At 43.0% G+C, this 15,523-nt stretch overlaps 1 protein-coding gene across 1 annotated transcript in view; it reads right to left on the reverse strand.

The window, feature by feature from the left end:
* LOC127442384 (unconventional myosin-X-like) overlaps window positions 1-15,523 on the reverse strand; it is an 84,240-nt gene that overhangs the window by 40,303 nt on the left and 28,414 nt on the right. The window lies entirely within an intron of this gene.

Consider the following 15,523-nt stretch of genomic DNA (forward strand, 5'->3'; position numbering starts at 1 on the left):
ATACTTAAATTTTCTGTGTATGCATGTGTGTTTGTGCACATCCACATGTATTTGTGTGTTCCTTGTCTACTGACCTACTCCACTGACCACTGATGCAAATAGATTTGATTAGCTGGACAGATGTTTTGATTTGAATAGCAAATAAGTGCAAATTGTTGTGTAAACGGTAAAATGTTCAGGTGACTTTAGGACACGTGACGCACAAGGTCACGTGTTTGTAAAGTTCGTGTAGGAGTGTGTGTATGTGCTAAGTCACAGAAATAAAAAGGAGCATGTCTGTATTTTGTGTCATAAATCACTGATACATATATATATATATATATATATATAATGGTAGAGGTAATGTTTTCATTTATACTGATATAAAGGCAGGAACAAATGTGTAGCATGTCTGTCTGAAAAAGTGCACACAAGTTGCAGATATGTAACAATTTCAACTCATTCTAAAGGAGCTTTAAAGGAATAGTTCACCCAAAAATGAAAATTCTCTCATTATTTACTCAACCTCATGTTGTTCCAAACAAAAGTTTATGGTGTCTGAGGTTCTCATTCTGCCAAACATCTCCTCTCGTCTTCCACGAATAAATACAATTATATGGGTTTGGAACAACATGAGAGTGAGTAAATGATGACAGAATTACCATTTTTGAGTAAACTATACACATCTTTATCTCAGTAAAAAAGTGAGCAAATTAAAAAAAACCTTTTTCTCTGTCATTGATCAAAAATATATGTTATTGATTAAAGCTACTGTTTTCATGCTGATATGAATGACAGTATTGACTGTAGTGACTGTCAAACTATAAATCCAATTTCTCCCACTGAATGTCAGGTACAATACCGGCACTTCAAATGAAGTTTGCATTTTCTCGTTTATGAGATTTGTTCAGTCAAATTTGAAACATACACTTAACACAGCAGGTTTTATAGTAATATTAACTTCTCTGCTTCTGTTGTTCAGCCAGAGGCAGAACTGAGACAGAAACAGAGGTAAGTAGAGTAAGGTTTAAAGCAGACATTAAACTGTCAGTATGTGGTCCTCAGCCGAGGAAAGCCATCTCATTGAGACACAGGTGTGACCAGTTTGCTCTTTTTTCTATTACAGGAAAGATGAAGTCAGTGAGATTCTCCCTAAAGAACTTTGGCCATAATAAAAATAATGAGCACTTTTGGTCCAGAGTCTAAGTGTGCATGAGATATTTTTGGAATGGAATACAAGCATACTGCTTACTAAATACTATGCATCATGTATTGCATATTGTAGAAAGCATTGTTTAACTGTACACAGTGTGCAGTGATAAACATGTGAAACTGTTGTATGCTACATTGTTCTCACATGGCCTCACTATGTTGCATGTGAGTGGTTTCCATTGATCATCACGGAATTTATGAAGTTATTTAGCATTTTTTAATCCAATTTTGTATATTAATGTCTACAAATTTTGTGTGTGTCACGAAGGACATGGTAAAAGCAAAATTTGCTGTAGATATTGGAAATGCAATGTGGAGCACATTGCATTGTGGGATAGTGTTGTACATGGCTCCTTTTGGTAAAGGTAGTGGTACTGCATGCATACTCTACATATTTTACATACTGCAAACTAGAGATAAACTGATGTATCAGCCAAACACCGGTATTAGCAGATTATCTGCACTATAGGACATCGTCCGATTGTTTAAAAGCAGCTGATGATCAGAGCCGATTATTTCCTGCCAAAAGGGGGCAGAAATACGCATCAGACACTTACAATTTGTGCAGTGTGTGAAAGAAAATGTCTATTGTGTAGAATAAATTTGAATTGGGTGACAATGACAGCAGAGTTATTTTCCAGAATTTTAACTACAGGTAAAACTTTTAACACAACTAATTTGATTACTTACCTTAAAGCTCGACGCAGCAAGAAATATAACGAGTTTGTCAAAGCTAAAGCAAATGCTGCGTCAGCTAAAAAGTGACAAGCTTCATCATTCAGAATCTAGCTAATGTGAGAAAAATTCAGAAATCTTACCAATTTAATGTGAGCTTAACAAGTGGCTATTCAGAATTCATTAACATTCTTAACTCACAGTAAATGTTAATAATGTACTTTTTGTTTCATTGTATTGTTTATAACTGAGACCAGCTACTCGGAAACATTTTCTTTCAAAGCTGTGTAATTAATAATCAGTGATTTGAAACAAGGCAGTATAAAAAACAGAACCACCAAACTATTGGTATCAGCAGATGTTGTTCTAAATAATCAGCAGTGTTGGGTAAGTTACTGAAAAATAGTAATCCACTACAAATTACTTATTATTTCTCTAAAATTATAAACAGATTACTTATTACTTAATTGAAAAAGTAATCACATTACTATTTACTTTACTTTTAAGTTACTTTCTAAAATACTTTTCTGCTCAACAAATACAAAATAATATCTGTATTTCTTTTTAATTTTACACACAAGTCATACACTCAGCAATGTCAGCACCTCACATTTCTCCTTCACAGTGATTCACTACGGGGCCATAATTCATGTATTCTACATAAATAATATATTAGAAACAAGCATAATCCTGTAATGTAATTAAAAGTAATTAAATTAATTGAAATTCAGTAATTTTAATCTGATTACAAGAATTTAAAATGTAATGCATTACACAAATTTTTTTTTTACTAAAAAGTAATTAGATTACAGTAACAAATACCTTTGTAATTGGATTACACCCAACACTGATAATCAGATATCACATCGGCACACAAATTTTGTATCGTGCATCCCTACTGCACACTACTTTCTTTAACTTTCTTTAAAGTCCGATCGAACAGTCAAGAAAAAGATGTTAAAATCTCAGCTGATATAGTTTCTAGTTCATCGTCACACTGGTTGTGCTAGGTCAAGTCGAGCACATTTGGGTAAATGTACTGTAGCAGATCATCTGCGTAATCCATGCATACTGAGTGCATTTACATAAACACCAATACGCTGATAACTACCAAATATCAGCTTATCTTAAAAGTTCTTACATCAATTATGCTTAATAAGCCGACAACGTGTAAGGTCTTAAAAGGCTTTACTTTATCGGGGTAAGGTCATAAACGCTTTAAGCATAAACCGATCAACACATAGATTTTTGTACATTACCCCATTTTCACGTTACATGTAAACACCTTCATCCTCATTCTTACAAGCTTATCCAATGTGCGCAAATGATGTGCGCATGACTATTTACGTTTTGACGTCAAAAGCAGAGAATTATCCAATGATATCAAATCTCGTGTAAATGCAGATTTCTTGCATTGTCAGATTTTAAAATAAGCTGAATTTTTGTAGTAATCAGTGTATTGGTGTGCATGTAAACGCACACTATGTGCGTTTATGATCTCACCCTGATAAAGGAAAAACGTTTTAAGCTTATTAAACATATGTAAACGCTCTCACTGAATCCCTACATCCTGTACTGCACATGTAACTGCTCGACCCTTCCGAACGGGATTCAAACCAGTATCTCCGGTGTGGGAGGCGGGGGTGCTAACAAGGAGGCTAAAGGCTACAGAATCTGCTAATGCACCACTTGAGGCCAGGGAGTGAGGTTTACAAACACTGCACAGAACATACCAGCTGGCAACCGTTATACTAACCACCCTAAACCTCACTCCCATCCGGGTCACGGCTCCTCTGTAACCGGTCCTGCTCGACCTGCTCTGAACGGGATTCGAACTGGCGTCTCCAGTGTTGCAGGTGGACACGCTAACAAGGAGGTTAAAGGCTATAGCCTCTAGCGTCAGTTGCTTGTGTGCCGCTTGAGGCCAGGGGAGTGAGGTTTACACACACTGCACAGCACGTACCAGCTGGCTACCATTACACATGCACAATACCTACTGCAGACTACTTTCTTTCAAAAATAGTAGGTAATATGCTATTCCAAACATTGCCGTAGACTTTCAGTCTGTGGAAGGTTTGGACAAGCAATGTCTGACATACTGCCCCAGAGACAGTCAGATGCCTCTGAGAGGATTTAATCTCCATAAGCACAACCTCAGAAATGCAGTGCCCTCCCCATAACCTCCCCTGGGTGTGTCTGGAAATGTGTTTAAAATGTGCAACAGCAGACTGAAGGTTTTTAATTGGGGGTGAATGTCACTTCTCTCTACATGTATCACTCTTTTTGTTGAGCTCAGTCCAGTGGTGTTATTAATCTGGTTAGATAAATTCTTAACACAGCAATAAGTTGTTCAGTAAAAGATGCACTTTTAAAGAGTGTGTGTGAATTATATGCAGTTGTTATACATGTTCCACATGCACAGACAGAAGCAGAGATTGCAGTCTAGAGACAGCTGAAAGTAACTGCTATGAATAGTAATGCATTATAAACATACACTCACTAAACACACCCACCCTCTCGTTGTTAAACTGAGTTTTTAGGGTGAGAGTTGAAATATGATCCGACCCAACTGAAGCAGAACTATTTCCTGCAACACACACACACACACACACACACACACACACACACACACACTATAGAGAGAGAGACTCAAAAAGAGAGGCAGAGTGCAATACTAAGAAAAAAAAAAAAAAAAACACATACAAATTACATTTTCTGGATCACCAGCCCCCTTGTGTGTGTATGTGTGTGTTTGATGTGGGAAGCTGCTCTACCATTTTCTGTCCGAATGTAAGGCAAAAAAAAAAAAAATTCTTTTTAAAAAATCCACAGCTGTTTATAATCAGGGAGAGAAAGAGAGAGAGAGAGAGAGAGAGAGAGAGAGAGAGAGAGAGAGAGAGAGAGAGAGAGAGAGAGAGAGAGAGTCTTTGTGTTTAAAATGCAGCGGAATTTGATCTTAGTGAGAAACACATTCCACAAGAAGAAAGAAACACACATACACACACATGCTGAACTGATTGGCTCCAAATTATTTCAGATGTGTTTAAACATGAAATGTATATATTTTTTTGAATAAAATTCTGTTGAACAAGAAATAGGCAGACATTTCACAGACCACCAAAACAAACCACATCCACCACACACAAATAGAACCCTAATTAGTTCTGATTGCTCCCATATGTCCAGCAATTAGCCAATGAATTCAGCAGACATGTGACAGCTGCCCTGATTGGCCAATCAAATCATTAGTTCTATAAAATGTGGGAGGGGTGCATATTGCACTGAAATTCTAAGATGGTGAAATTCTGTGATTTTATATTTCAGCATTTACAGGTACCGTGTGCAATTTCACCAGAACAGAATGTAATTCCAAGACTAATTACTTTCTTAAACAGGATTTCGAAACGCTCCCCTCATGTACAGGGATAGAAGAAAATATTTTAACTAGTGCTGTAAGTCGATGAAAATTTTTAATTGCTATTAATCTCATAATTTTTCATAGTTAATTGCGATTAAACACAGATTTTGAAAGTGCCAAAATTTGATGCTATATATACTTTTTTTATTGTCAAAATGCATTTATTTACTTCTTTGGAAAGAAAGCAAAACAATGTGAAACAATATAATGCGTTCTTAACTATGGTTGAAACGATTAGTCGACATTATCGACAACGTCAACAATAAAAAATTGTTGACAACATTTTTTGTCAAATAGTCATTTGATCTCATGTAACACAACATGAGATCACATTAAACTCTAATGATGATGCGTGAGAGCAGCACTGCAGCTCGTGCCTGACTGAGGAGAGGAAGAAAACAGCTCACAGTCCAGATGCACTCTAAATTTTCACAGCTTCAGGTGATGTTGATTGCAAAGTATATAAAATATACAAAATAAGTTGATACAGAAGCACTCTCATTGTGAAATAAGCAGAGCTGGAGCTGCCGCACCGCTGAAGCAAAACTTGCACGTCCAGAGTCTTTACAGGAAACACCCCTGCTTTACATCTTTAATGCAGTTATATTTAATGTGTTATAGCTTTATAAAAGTTCAAATAATATGGAAGTAGGTCATGTAAATAACTACAAACTCCAAAACTGGCATTTTACTTTGCAGTCAGCGCCTCTTCTTTGAGATGTGCGAAGTGTCCCCATCTAAGGGGGAAAGATTGAAACTGCACCCGGCTGAGGCACACTCTGTCACGGGGATGCTCTTCCCTCAGGCGCGCTTGCTGCAGCTAAATTATAACGTGATGGCTCACGACTTATTGAATTATAATATATGTCACTCTGCGTTTCTTATCATGAAGAAAACGTCCTGGTTACTTTCATAACCTCCGTTCCCTGATGGAGGGAACAAGACGTTGTGTCGATGTAGTGACACTAGGGGTAACTCTTGGGAGCCCTAAACACCTCTGCTTTTTGAAAAAAGGCCAATGGGAATTGGAGAGTGGAATTTGCATGCCACTCCCCCGGACATATGGGTATAAAAGGAGCTGGCATGCAACCACTCGTTCAGGTTTTGTGCTGAGGAGCCGAGACAAGGTCCCGGACATTTCAGCGGGTAGTTCAGTGTTGTGACAAGAGTGACACAACATCTCGTTCCCTCCATCAGGGAACGGAGGTTACGAAAGTAACCAGGACGTTCCCTATCTGTCACTCACTCGACGTTGTGTTGATGTAACCTCCCCCAATGCTCTTATGAGCATCGAACGGTCCTTTGGGAACAAGTCGACTGGCCAACAAATAGGGACAGGCTAACCTAGCCGTGACCTCTTTTCCTCTTTTTTCGCCCCAAAAAGAGTGGAATTTTGTTTATCGGCTAGGGGCCATAGGTGTCTAAATCGGGAGGGTGTCGGAGTACACCCGCCGTCTCCTCCTCTGGAGTCAGCAGCGCCTCAAGTCGAAGGACTACAGAGAGGTCCCACGAGGGGATGAGGCGCGGTCTGGAGGGATTCAACCTCCTAGCGCCTCTCAGGAACCTGATGATCAAGTCGTGCTTCCCCAAATACTTATCATCCACTGCATCGTGATGTGCCAAAATGGCGGCTACATACATCTTCAAGGTGGAGGGGGACAGCCGCCCCTCCAGCCTCTCCTGCAGGAAGGAAAGCACCGATCTGTCTGCGCATCTCTGGGGGTCTTCGAGTCGGGAAGAACACCACTTAGCGAATAGACGCCACTTCAATGCATACAGGCGTCTCGTAGAGGGAGCCCTAGCCTGAGTGATCGTGTCTACCACTGCGGGTGGTAGGCCACTTAGGTCTTCCGCATCCCGTTCAAGGGCCAGACGTGGAGATTCCAGAGGTCTGGTCATGGGTGCCAGATGGTGCCCCGTCCCTGAGAAAGAAGGTCCTTCCTCAGGAAAATTCGCTGGGGGGGGGTGTGTGATGTCCGAGAACCACGTCTGGGTGGGCCAGTAGGGTGCTACTAGGATGACCTGCTCCTCGTACTCCCTGACCTTGCACAGGGTCTGTGCAAGTAGGCTTAATAGGGGAAACACGTATTTGTGTAGTCCCGGGGGCCAGCTGTGTGCCAGCGTGTCTATACCGAGGGGTGCCTCGGTCAGGGCGTACTAAAGCGGGCAGTGGGAGGATTCCCGGGAAGCAAACAGGGCTACCTGTGCTCGACCGAATTGACTCCAAATCAGCTGGACCACCTGGGGGTTGAGTCTCCCCTCTCCCCTGAGCGTAACCTGTCGTGACAGCGCATCCACTGCGGTGTTGAGGTCGCCCGGGATGTGAGTGGCTCATAGCGACTTGAGGCGCTGCTGACTCCAGAGGAGGAGACGGCGGGTGAGTTTTGACATGCAACAGGAGCGTAAAACGCCTTGACGGTTGATGTATGCTGCCGTCGCCATGTTGTCCATCCCGACCAACACGTGCTTGCCCTGGATCAATGTCCGGAACCTCTGCAGGGCGAGCAGTACTGCCAACAACTCGAAGCAGTTGATGTGCCAACGCGTTTTTGCATCAGCATCTTGAACGGGAGTCTGTGTAAGGCCCGGTTCAGTACTCGCAGGTCCAAGATTGGCCGCAACCCACCGCTTTTCTTCGGTACGATGAAGTAGGGGCTGTAAAACCCCTTCTTCATCTAGGCCGGAGGGACAGGCTCAATCGCACCCTTCCGTAGAAGGGTAGCGATCTCCGCACGCAAGGTAGCGGTGTTCTCGTCCTTCACCGAGGTGAAGCGGATGCCGCTGAACCTGGGCGGGCGCCTGGTGAACTGAATCGCATAGCCGAGTCAGACGGTCCGGGTCAGCCATCGTGACGGGTTGGAAAGTGCGAGCCACGCGTCCAAACTTCGGGCGAGGGGGACCAAGGGGACAATCATGTCGGACATACCGGCGGGTGGGGCAGAGCGGAGCCTGAAGCACCACGTCGAGGGGGCTCAAACCCCGTGGCCATGCTGAGTCCAGAGACATCGAAGACTTACCTGGTTCCTAATGTCAACCATAAAATTGGTCGAGGAGGGGGGAGGAGAAATATCGTCCCCGTAGTCCATCGGAACCAACCCGCTGTGGGCATGTTTGTTCCACAGCTGTGTGTGCAGGGTCGGGGATCCGCCGCTGAAGCGCCGATCCTGCCGAAATGGGACGGTGAACAGTGGTTGTGATGATGGCCATGCGCACCTGACATGTGAACCAGGGAACAAGACAACCACTCTTTTGTTGAAGTTTTGGGTACCGCAGCCTCTTGGGTGTGCGGCGAAAAATGAAACAAAAGATTCTCCTCCCGGCCCTCCACGGGGGGATGGAGTGTTCTGTCTACCAGCTCCATAGAAGCGGGTCTCCTCGTCCCTGGCGTCTACTTCCTGCGGTGGGCTCCACGCTGGGGCCGGGTGCTGTTGTTGCAGGAGGATGCCCTTGGTGACGAGCGGACGGGGTGCGGGGTCTTGAGCCGCACTGGGGCAGGATGTGTTGAACAGCCTCCGTCTGCTGCTTCACCGCCAAGCAAAGTCCAAAAGGCCAACCTGGGAAATGGGGGCATCAAGGAACTGTGCCTTGTCAGCCTCTCTCATCTCGACCAGTTTGAGCCAAAGGTGGTGCTCCTGGACCACCAGGGTGGACATCACCTGCTCGAGAGACAAGACAACTGCAGGGCGAGTGACCTGTGACCTTCATCGCCCGGAGAGCGAGGTCGGTTGCTGAGTGCAGTTCCTGCATCAATCCCGGGTCAGAACTACCCTTGTGCAGCTCTTTTAGCACCTTGGCTTGGTGTACTTGCAGGAGAGCCATGGCGTGCAGGGCGGAGGCAGCTTGTCCAGTGGCACCGTAGGCAATCATACCCGAAGGAGGAAGCCCAGCCGAAGCCTCCTCGTCAGAATGGACGAGCCCGCTCTCCGATGCTGCGCTCGATAACTCATCGTCTTCCCGGGCCCCGAATAAGAGGTCGAATTCGCCCTGAGACGAGCCAGTGGTCTCATCCGAGAGCCCGACCGGGGCAAACGAGCATGCTGAGGAATGGGAGGTCCGTGGGGGGAGACGAGGCAGGGAGCAGCTGGGGTGGCTTGCTTTCTTATGAAGGCAAGCCGCGACTGCAACATTGCCATGGTCATGTTCTTACAATGAGGACAAGACCCATCCACGAATGATGTCTCCACGTGGGCAGCGCCCAGACACGTAAGGCAGCGATTGTGGCCATCAGAAGTGGAGAGATAACGACCACAACCAGGAATAACACACAAACGGAAAGGCATCTTTAAAAGACGTTCTGTGTGTGCCACTCTTTTAAGTTAAGTTTTAAGTTAAGTTTGACATTAAACTTTATGTTTACTGTACAGCTGGTTCCCGCCTCCTACTTGCCCATCCTCAAACTGTTGCAGTGGTGCCGAAACCCGGGAGGGAGGAAGGATGTGCTGTCACGGAGTCCACGCCGCTGCCATCTGCCAGGGGAGCAGCCACGGCTGTCTGCCTGGGGACGGAGGGGTCGCTGCCGGCCGCCACGAGCAAGAGGAACCGCTGCCGTCCGCCAAAGAGGGGGAGGAGCAGTTCTGTCCGCCAGGGGGCTGAGGACTCACTGCCATCAGCCGGGGGAGGAGCGAGCTGGCATCCGCCAGAGGGCAGAGGAGCGGTTGAGGACAGGGCAACAGCGCCTCCGGGAGCCGACGAGCAAGTTCGTCTCTCTCTCTCTTCTCTCGCTGTGTCTCCGCTCGCCCTTTCTCTCTCCCCACGCCTCCCCTCGTCTCTCCCCCAGGTTCACAGGAGGCAGGGTGGACCACCAGCTGACAGAATGGCCGGAAGGGCAGCGTCTCCCCTCCAGAGATGGGGGGAGTTAATCAGACCGGTGGCGCCCCGGCCTGAATGGACTTGGACTTGTCACGGACTCGGATGCATTTTTACTTGGACTTGACTCGGACTCAAGCCTTTGGGACTCTTTTCAGAGTCCAGCTGAGTCCATTGCATTTGATTTGTGATGCAATGTGATACAATGAACAAAATAAATAAATAAAAATAACGAAACAGAAATAAATGGACACTCTGTCTGCAAGCACCCCCTGATGTCGTAGACGTAGCCAGAGTTTGTTTCACCGTGTTGAGCAAACACACCTGCAGGTTGGCACGCTCAGTCAAACAATACACTTGAATGTTACTATGGAGACTGCTGTATAACATCGATTACTGAGGTGGCTGGCACAACGAACACATGAAGACAGGTATGTAGCCAATGTACTAGAAACTACAAGGTCACGGCACAGGACCTGACAACTGGTAAAATCGCACCTGCCATTTGTGCAGCCAAGACGGTGCTCACATTGTGGTTTTGTCGTCGTTAAGAACTTCAATAAGTCAAGTCACCCACATCATGTCTCTCACAGTTTACTAAAATAACATATCAAAATAAAAATTCAGAAAAATATTATTAATATTGGGCTATTAAGTCTTTTTAGGCATAATGTATCCACACATGTAGGCATCTGTAGTCTCTTGTGGTCCACACAGTGTTGTCAACTTAAACTGGTCCTTGATGAATTAACTAACTTTTTAAATAGTTGGGGAAAAAAATGTTTATTGCTAAAGCAGACTGCAACTCTGAAAAACAGATAAACAGCACCTATTTATTGTTTTTCTATTTTAAAAGCATTGGCGAGCTGCTTAAAATATGTTCTTTTACAGTTTTTTTCCACAATAAAATGCACAATGAAATATGAAGTTATTTTGGGCAGTGAAATGTTTTGTTTATAATTTCATTATAGACTGGGTGACCAGACGTCCCGGTTTATTACACAGGACACGGTTTTTTGGTAGGGTCACTGATTTTTTCCTTCTTAAATTAAATCTCCTCATTGTCCTTCTCGCTCTTGTCTCTGGTATTGTTTGCAGAGAAGAAAATTAATTTTGTTGCGTTGCACGTTGATTTGACGATACATTCATTCTAGTCTTCAGCAAATCAGCTGAAATGTGTCTGGTTACCATGGCAATGACGTTGTGCACTTAGCGCTCACGCTCTACGTCGTCCTGTCAGTCAGCACAAATGCCCAAAATAATGCAAAAATGCGTTTTTAACAATGGGCTGAAAGAAGCCGATCCATGTCTTCGCGCAACACGTGAAAATGTAAGCGGGGTGTTTTCTGAATGTTCATTTTCCCCACAAGAACGGAGGTAAATTAGACAAGTGTCACATTCAGACAGCTACACTGTACTTTTTACATAGTACAAGCATTTTAAGGAATATTCCATGTTCAATACAAGTTAAGTGCAATCAACAGCATTTGTGGCATAATCTCTCTCTCTCCTCTGTGGTATTTTTCATTACCACAAAAATACATTTGGACTCATCCCTTTTCTTTAAATAAAGCAAAAATCTTTAAGTGAGGCACTTAAAATACTCACTGTTTCAAACGTTTAGCCACAAGACATAATGGATATGCGTGTAAACATGATTTTAGTGTGATAAACTCACTAACCTTTTCTGTGTAAAGTTATCTTACATTTTTACAACTTCTTTGCCATGATGATGTAATGTCAACAAACATACTATTTAAACAAATTTACAGCTCAAATAATACATGAGTTTTAACAGAAGAATTAATGCAAGTGCTTTTATAAAATTATAGATTTCACAATTCTTTGTTTATACAGTTGTGTGTTGTAGTTATTTGTGAAAGTTAAAATAAGCTTAAAATATTGATGTTGAGTTTATGGTTACAATTTGAATTCAGATTCGTGAGCAGATTCATTTGGACTCGACTCAGACTCGGCCTGTTATGGATTCGGTCTTGAGTCCAAATGGCCCCTTTTGGACTCGGACTCAATTTGGACTCGATTGTTAAAAGACTGGGACTTGGAGTTGCATTGCGCCATGCGAGGGTTGGATGTGTGAACGGAAATCTCTGCGCACTTTGCTAGTTTTTAATACTTTTTATGTCATAAAGCAGTGAGATTCTATACACCCTGATCCATAACTGTTCTATGAAGACAATACGTCAAAGAAGTCAAAATCCTCGGGCTCTGGAGACATTAAAAGACACTTGCGTGCTCAAGCTGATACCCCAGACAGGGCCGCAGACCAGGGACTCGGTTTGGATGGTGCAGCAGGAGAGATTAAACTGTCGAGCATGTCGGCAATGCTGGCGAAGGTCGTTGCGGACTTGGAGGATCTTGCTGTAATATATCGATTGATCACTGCCATGGAGACGAAAGTCTCTGAGTTGGTTACAAGAGTGTCGGACGTTGAGAAACGGATTGATTATCTGGAGTCATCGGAAAGGAAATTAGCTGCTAACCCGCTAGCGACCAAGACAGACTTGGAAAGCATTTTGGAAAAGTTGGAAGACTTAGAGAATCGTAGCCGGCGAAACAACGTCCAAATTGTTGGAATTCCTGAGAATGAAGAAGGCCGAGATATGGTGAAATTCCTAGACGAGCTCTTCCCAAGTCTGCTCGACGTAACAGGCCATAAGCTGTAGATTGAGCAAGCTCACAGGGTTCTGGCTCGGAGATCCGCTGAGGGAGACAGGCCCCGATCAATTCTGGCCAAATTTCTGAGATCATCCGATAAAGATCTTGTGTTACGTGAGGCAAGGAGTAAAGGAAGGCTTTCTTGGAAGAACCACAACATTTTCTTGTTCACAGACTTTGCGAATTCGACAGAGATAAATGTGATCGATTCAAGGAATGCAAGAATCTCTTACATTAACGGAAGGTCACTTTTGCACTGATGTTCCCGGCCAAATTGAGAATAGATACTAAGGATGGCCACAAAATATTTACATGCCCACAGCAAGCAATGTCCTTCATAAAGTCAATGGAATGAGTAAGTTATTGTGTGATACTGTCTATGCAGCCGAGTGGACATGACTCACTGAACATTCACTTGTTCGTCCGAGGAACTGAGCACCTTCTTTGTTTCTTTTTGTGCTGGTTCTGACTAGCGGCTGAAGTATGTTTTGTGAGTAACACTCCTTCGGGACAGTTTGTGGATGAATCTGCACATTCTTTGTTCTTATGCCTCCTATTGGTTGGAGTTTGTTTTCTGTTGTGTAATTCTGTCTCACAAAATTTGTTTAGAAGCACTGGATTTGAGCAATCCAACGGCAAAGTTGTCGCAGGGGCTCTCGTAGGCGTACATGGACTGTTTGAGTTTAGAGGGATGGATGCCGGTTGGCGCTGTCATGCATGTTTTTCTTTTTTCTGTTTGTTTTGTTCGGGGGGGAAGTTTGGGGTTTGATTGTTGCACTAATGTTGGAAGGTGGTCTTTATAATTGTATTTTTGACATACAATCTATTTTTCTAATATGTCAAAATGTTAGTATGAGTGGATTGTCTCTCTCCATGTGGAATGTGAATGGGTTGGGACACCCCATAAAAAGAAGGAAGGTTATTTATTTTCTTAAACGTAAGAAATATGATATTGTGTTTCTTCAAGAAACGTATCTTTCCCCGCAGGAAGCTAAAAAATTTGTGAAGATATGGGGTGGACATGTTTTATTTAGTGCTGGCTCAAATAAGAACAGGTAAACATCTGTCTCAAACAGATTAATGAGTCATTATTGTTTTAGCAGAAATTCAGGGGCAAAGGTTGATTTTGGCTAATATTTACACACATAGCATTGCTGATCACGGCTTTTTTATAGATCTTGAAGGGATGTTGCAAGCCACTGGCACCCCTCATGATATAATATTGGTAGGAGACTTTAATCTTTTGATGGACTCATTCCTTGATCATAGTGAAGCAAAAGTGTGTAAGCCCCCTAGAGCAACATTGATGCTTCACAGAATGTGTAAAGATCTTGGTCTTGCAAATATTTGGAGACTTTTGAACCAATCTGGTAGGGACTATACATTTTTTTCATCAGTCCATAAGATTTATTCTAGAATAGATTTTTTTTTAATTTTTATATCTAAGTCCCTCATTTCATCTGTTGTGGACTGCTCAATTGGAAACATCTTAGTCTCAGATCACGCCCTGGTGAGTTTAGAGGTGTTGCCACATATGAAGGAAAAAAATCATATAGTTTAATGTATCCCTTTTGCAAAATCCTGAATACCAACAAATGATAAAGGCTGAAATCAATGTTTATATGGAGACCAACTGGTCCTCAGTATCCTCTGTGGACGTGGATTGGGAGGCACTTAAAGCAGTTCTTAGGGGTCGGATCATAGAGTATGCCTCATTCATCAAAAAATCCAAAGCAAGAGAACTCGTGGAGTTGGAAGGGAATATTAAAAGTGCAGAGGCAGAGCTGAAGTGCAGAATGTCATCTGATGGCCTCAGAGAATTGACCCGATTAAAATACAGATATAATACTACTTTGTCACGGAAGGTGGAGTTTTGGCTATTCAGGGCAAGACAGTCATACTTTGAGTCGGGGGACAAAGCAGGGAAGCTTTTGGCTAGATATATAAAGCAGAAAGAGTCTTTTTCTACCATTCCCTCAGTGAAATCTGCTGGTGGTGAAATATTTACCTCAGCCATTTATATTAATAATGCTTTTAAAGAATTCTATCTTGATCTTTATAGTTCCACATCTTCGTCTACTGATGAAGATATTAGAAACTTTGTGGAACCATTAGAACTCCCTAAACTGATGACTGAGCAAAAAAATTCTGAGATAAAGTTGGAGGAGCTTGGTGAGGTAATTAAGGCCTTGCCTACAGGCAAGTCTCCAGGGCCAGATGGTTTTGCCGCTTAGTTTTTAGATCTTATGCTACAGAACTGGCTCCGCTTTTGTTAGAAGTTTATACGGAATCATTAAAGAATGGAAAGCTCCCGCCAACCATGACACAAGCCTGGATCAGTCTGATTCTTAAAAAAGGACAAAGACCAAAGTGAGTGAAAGAGTTACCGTCCAATTTCCCTGATCCAGCTAGATGTAAAAATATTGTCAAAAATTTTGGCTAACCGATTAAGTAAAGTTATGACATCTCTTATACATATAGATGTATACATATCGGTGGAGTTTATTCGGGGCCGCAGCTCTTCTGATAACATTAGGTGTTTCATCAATATCATGTGGTCAGTGGCGAATGATCAGACTCCGGTCGCGGCCATCTCACTTGATGCCAAAAAGGCGTTTGATATGGCTGAATGGGATTATCTTTTTAAGATTTTGGAAATATACGGGTTCGGGAATACTTTTATTGGATGGATTAAATTACTTTATCGTCACCCGGTACCGGTGGTACAAACAAATGGATTAATCGCAGATTATTTTA

The sequence above is a fragment of the Myxocyprinus asiaticus genome, chromosome 6 (assembly GCF_019703515.2).
Source record: "Myxocyprinus asiaticus isolate MX2 ecotype Aquarium Trade chromosome 6, UBuf_Myxa_2, whole genome shotgun sequence".
Taxonomy (NCBI): Eukaryota; Metazoa; Chordata; class Actinopteri; order Cypriniformes; family Catostomidae; genus Myxocyprinus; species Myxocyprinus asiaticus.